This window comes from Acipenser ruthenus, chromosome 6, assembly GCF_902713425.1.
Source record: "Acipenser ruthenus chromosome 6, fAciRut3.2 maternal haplotype, whole genome shotgun sequence".
Lineage (NCBI taxonomy): Eukaryota > Metazoa > Chordata > Actinopteri > Acipenseriformes > Acipenseridae > Acipenser > Acipenser ruthenus.
In genome coordinates, this window is record NC_081194.1 from 39,989,702 (window position 1) to 39,995,701 (window position 6,000).

The 6,000-nt window shown below is 40.1% G+C and overlaps 1 protein-coding gene across 1 annotated transcript in view; it reads left to right on the forward strand.

Annotated features, from left to right (window-relative positions):
* The window catches only part of acoxl (acyl-CoA oxidase-like), a 128,785-nt gene extending 126,123 nt beyond the window's left edge, over positions 1 to 2,662 (forward strand). The window contains exons 10-12 of the transcript XR_009328890.1: positions 781 to 895; positions 1,680 to 1,850; positions 2,653 to 2,662. The gene's annotated coding sequence lies outside the window, so the exon portion shown is untranslated. The remainder of the gene's footprint in view (positions 1 to 780; positions 896 to 1,679; positions 1,851 to 2,652) is intronic.
* The last annotated feature ends 3,338 nt before the right edge of the window (positions 2,663 to 6,000 follow it).

Below are 6,000 nucleotides of genomic sequence, written 5' to 3' on the forward strand. Positions count from 1 at the left end.
GAAGAGTACCTCGTTCCCGGGACAAACAGATCTTTTCTTTCACTTGGTAATGGTGCATCTTCAGAATAATTGGCCGAGGGTGACCTCCATCTCTCCTGGGGCCAGCATAGCGATGCACACGGTTGATGACTGGAGTGGAATCTAATTTATCCTGGCCGAGCACTTTCAAGAAGAAGTCAGACAAGAACGTATCTGGTCGGGAACCCTCTTTACCCTCCGGAATCCCCACGTTTCGAAGGTTCTGTTGGCGTGAGTGATTTTCCAGGTCGTCTACCTTGGCCCAAAGCTCTGCACATGTGGATTCTAAGGACGTAACTGTGTTATCAACATCGGTGCAAGAGGTCGACCACCCTTTTTTACCAAGGAATCAACGGTGGTTTGCAATGCCGCGATCGCTGCTCTGGTCTCTGCAATATCCTCCCGCAACTGTCCTATTGCGTCCAGGATCACCGACAGCTCAGACCCAGGAGGCGAGGCTCCGTCCGAGGGCCTAACAGAAGGAACAGATGTCAATCCAGGAACACGGTTCAGCAGGTTGGTTATGTTTCAGCTTCGGTTTCAACATTGTCTCGATGTTAAGCACAGATTGATAAAAATGTGTGACAAAAAATACACTATGTATATGTAGTTTACTGCAGTATTGATGTTAAATTCAGAGGAACCGTGTCTTCGTTAGTCTTCACAGCATGGCCGCCAACCGGAAGTCCCGGAAAGACTTCTTAACTTTCTTGTTTTTCAGATACAAATCTTCAAAATAATTTGTTTATTTTGTAATTCTAGTTCCCTGGCCTTTAATGGAGACACAGTGGAGGACCTGGCCTTTCTCTTAAAAGCCCTGAATTACAGAGAATGAGTACCAGCACAGCCTAGCAGCCATACTCTACTCTACAATAAGGTAACTACCCGAAACTACTGTAGATGTCATCTTTGATATTCCCAGAATGCAAAACATACTGGTAAATTTGACTGCTTAATGATAGACATAAAGTTAAAAGTACAGACATCAAAATTAGCAATAATACCTTGTGGTATTTCTAGCTGCTAGCCACACGACTTGATTTACAGGATAGGAAATTGTGAGCTATGATGGGCTGCATATCTTATTCCCCTCATAAAATGTCTTATGATCTTGTAGCTTTGTAGCATTTTTAATTTATTATTATTATTATTATTATTATTATTATTATTATTATTATTATTATTATTATTATTATTATTATTTTTATTTTTTTTATTTTTTTTTGGTAACAGAAAAAGCTAGGGAAAAGGGATTGGAGGTGTATTGCATTTTGAAAAGATTTTGCTAGGAGTATCACTGTCAAAGTAAATTAATTTTAAAACATTCTTCTGTCTTTGTAATATATTGTATTGCATAGATCTCCAGTAAACGCTAATTTGTTTTACATTATGAGTTTCTGTGTTTTTTTCATGCATTCTAGTCACACACAGTGACACCTCATTTATCCATGGATTTCACACATTCATGGACCTATGTCTCCTTTTAATTCATGTTTACAAGTCATATAATCTGATTTGACATTATACATCTTAGAGTAGACTATATCTAAGGTTACCAGATGTCCTGTTTTTGGATGGGACAGTCCCACTTTTGGAATACTGGTCCCAGTCTCCCCAGAACCTTTCTTGGGACGTTCATTTCATCCCATTTGTTTCCACAGAGCATCATCTGGTCAATTACTGAACACCCAATGTTCATATTTGCAACCAATCAGAGAATTGCGAGTGGGTTTATCCACTGACTGCTGCTAAAACAAACTGGCGGCTATCCTCGTCTGAATCATCACTCTCGCTGCATGAAGAGGGTAGACTACTGTAATCTAACAATACAGGTACCATTTGTATTGTGTTGGAATTATTCTCTTCATCCATGATATTTGTATATCTGCGTGCAAACGACTTTGCTTCGTGTGTAGCTATAGGTGACAATTGCAAATAAATGCTGTCATGTCACATCCTGCCATGTTTACAATGCAGTGCACTGAAACTTGTCATGGATTGAATACTTTGTGCATCAAAATAGCCCAACACAACAATAGGAGGGGCTGTAAGAAATGACAAAAGTATTTGGAAACATATTTTCTATTGAAATAAGTCTATATTCAGTTCACCACAGGTACCTTCTAAGAAATGTACAGTATGTTAGTGAATAATACAAAATTTATGAACTAGTTATTTTCACATTTGTGAAATTCATATTATAAAAATATTTTACATGTTTCAGAACCTTTTTTATTTCTTCAACTATTCGTAGAAACTTAAAGGGTTTGCCTACATCGTTTACTATTTACCATACTTAATAACTGCTTCAGAAGGAAATTCCTGTTTCTGCAATCAGGGCAGCTTCTAAACAAAACTCAGAAAAGCTGATAGTGTGCTTCATTTATTGATAGTTAACACATTTCATCACCTTTAATAGTAATAGTTTAACAGTAGAAAGTGGCTGAAAAAAATCCTAGTATCTATTAATAACTGCACACTAATGATCCAAGCAGAAACGGCAATAGAAAAAATATACAGAACAAATACCATGTCATATGAAATGGTAAGAAATTCAATATTTTGAAAAAAAAAATTATATGAAGTAACCATTTAATAAATAGAAATATGGAGGTGTGTAATGTTTTCATACAGGAAGGGCCTGGTTTGCAGATTGGACACCGGAGGATAGCATAGATAGGGATTCAGCGAGATGGAAAGTGAAAATCAAAGAGAGAAGATGCAGTTTCTTAGGCAGAAACAGAACTAGATTTACAGCAGTAATCAGCAATAAAATAGAATCTCAGATTTTGATATTATTGAATTGTTACTGTGTAATGTAATAACTATACTTGTTTAGAAATGACATTACAAAGACAATAAGATCTTTGTCCACAAAACCTTCCATTTCTAGTTACCTTTTTGTAATGTTTGGATTTCAGATGTACAACATCAAGAAAGTTTCTTTCTTATGTTTTCAAATGTGTAATGTTACTATTCTAGATGCTGCCATGTTTTAACTGTAACTGTAACATTTTAACTGTGGCAGAGCACAGGCTCTGCAGGTATGTGAGTGTAATTGTTTAAATGCCTAATTAGAAAAGTGTGGTATGTTGCCAGGTGTTGATTGATCTATTGATTGTCAATTAACCCAGACCACAGGCTATATAAGCACAAATAACTGTTTGTTGGAGTGTGTATGTGTGCCTGCGCCCGTGCCTGTCTGCGTCTGCGCCCGTGCCTGTCTGCGCCTGTGCCTGTCTGCGTCCGCGTCTGCAGCAAGAAGGTCCAGGAAAGGCACTGCTCAGCCTGGACCAGAAGGTATTGTGCTTGTGTTGATTACAAGTATTTTGGGATTATTGGTAAATGGCTTAGCCATCCGGTGTTAGTCAGACCTACTAAAAAGTGTAGTTATTGGTCCTTCGTGGAGCTAGGCTGCTGCTTGTTTTTTTAAAGGGCCAGTGACCTACTGTTTCTTTGTGCTTTATTGCAAATAAAGTGTGCAAATGTGCTTAAAACTGCATTCTGTCTCTGTGTTTGCTGTTCTTGTAGCTGAAAAGCCTTGACCGCCCGCCACTTTACCACATATGTTACTCTTCTAATTACCGATTTAACATTTGAATTAAAAGCTGGGAATTTGAACTTAATCAGATCAAGGCAGAATAACCTTCAAACATCCATTTCATTTTTAGAAACTGTAAATATTATAAATAATGTATAGAAAATGTCTCTGAAACCTGTAGGGTAGTCATTCATAAGAACATCAACATAGTGAAAGAATGCTGTGGGATTTTCTTTTTATATTATTTGATAAACATTGGCATTCAACAGCAGCCAAACACTTCTTTAGAATTTGTTTGATGAACTTGATAAACACATGATACATGTTGGCCACATTACCTCGTATGAAGAAAACAGTTTTTAGAGGCAGCCTTAACAAGAGGATATACACTGAGTGTACAAAACATTATGAACACCTGCTCTTTCCATGAAATAGACTGACGAGGTGAATCCAGGTGAAAGCTATGATCCCTTATTGATGTAACCTGTTAAATCCACTTCAATCAGTGTAGATGAAGGGGAGACAGGTTAAAGAAGGATTTTTAAGCCTTGACACAATTGAGACATGGATTGTGTATGGGTCTGAAGGTAAATGGGCAAGACAAAAGATTTAAGTGCCTTTGAACAGGGTATGGTAGTGGGTGCCAGGCGCGTCGGTTTGAGTGTGTCAAGAACTGTAACGCTGCTGGGTTTTTCACGATCAACAGTTTTCCGTGTGTATCAAGGATGGTCCACCACCCAAAGGACATCCAGCCAACGGCAGGCCATTGGTCGAAAACCGCTCATTGATGAAAGATGACAAAGGAGGCTGACACGAATTGTGCTAAGCAACAGACGGGCTACAGTTAGTCAACTAACAGTCCAGTACAACATTGGTGCCGAAAGACCCATAAAAGAATGCACAACTCGTTGTACCTTGACACAAATGGGGTATGGCAGCCGACGACCTAAACAGAATTCCACTTCTTTCAGCAAAACACAAGAACCTGCGGTTGCAGTGGGCTAAGGAACGAAAACACTGGACACTGGAGGATTGGAAAAACATTGACTGGTCTGATGAATCCCGGTTCCTGCTGTTTCACGTTGATGGGAGGACTAGGGTATGGAGAAAACCACATGAGTACATGCATCCATCATGCCATGTGTCAACATTGCAGGCTGGTGGTGGTGGTGTGATTGTGTGGGGTGTGTTTTCATGGCATACATTGGGCCCCTTAATAAAAGTGGAGCAATGTTTGAATGCCACAGGATATCTGAACATCATTGCCAATCAGGTGCATCCCTTCATGGCAGCAGTATATCCATCTGCTAATGGATTTTTTCAGCAGGATAATGCCCCATGCCACAAAGCTAGGATTGTCCAGGAATGTTTCCACGAACATGACATTGACTTCAGCTTACAGCAGTGGCCTGCCCAGGCACCAGATCTCAATCCAATTGAGCATCTGTGGGATGAGATGGAACAAGCTATTCGGAGTAGAGATCCACTACCAGCCAACTTGACACAACTGTGGGAAGCATTGGAGTCAACATGGGCCAGCTTCCCTGTGGAACGCTTTCAACACCTTGTAGAGTCCATGCCCAGACGAATTGAGGCTGTTCATTGTGATTTTACCACTTTTGATTGGGCAGCTGTTTAGTTCTAACTTCCTTAACAAGACTAGAGGTACAGCAATTCTAATACACAAGTCCACTTCTTTAATTGCTTCACAGGTATCAGCTGACCCTAAAGGTGGCTGTATTCTAGTCACAGGTCAGCTTTATAATACCCCACTGATCCTGGCCAATGTCCTATTACCTCTGCCAAGCGGGTGGTTGAAATGTAAGCATTCTTAATGGCCAAAGCCTGTTTGTTCTTTGCGGAGGTGTGACAGAAGGACAATGATTCTTTGTGGTAAATCTCCCTCCCTCACTGTAAGGGAGCTAAGTAACAGGAACAGAGTACTCTGGACTACTTGGCCTGACACTTCGTTCCAATGGTTAAAAGGAAGTCGGTCATTTAGAAAAGGGGCGGAGCTTCGGTACACTAACTCATTGACCCGGAAGGGAAATGATGTGGCAGCCGCGGATTGGAGGAGCAGCTGCAGTCGTTTACCAAGGGGTCATGAGTGACGGTATAAATAGGGGTCGAAGCGATGTAATCTGTTCCTTCATTTTGGTTAATATGAAGTGACCCGGAAGGACCTGTGTTTTGGTGAATAATCCTGAGTGTTTCTTTTGTTCTGTCTATGTGTTTGCTTGTAAACACTAGACAGCTAACATGTTCCGGAGCTGTCGGCAGAGGTCAGCACAAACCCGGAACAGCACTGCACTCGTATCACTATAAACTGTATTAGTACCACAGTCACTAATTCACGCACTAAACAGACTTGTGTATGTGTTTAGTGTTTAATGTAGGGATACAATAACAGGATTATTATTTCAGGACTAACCAGGGGATTA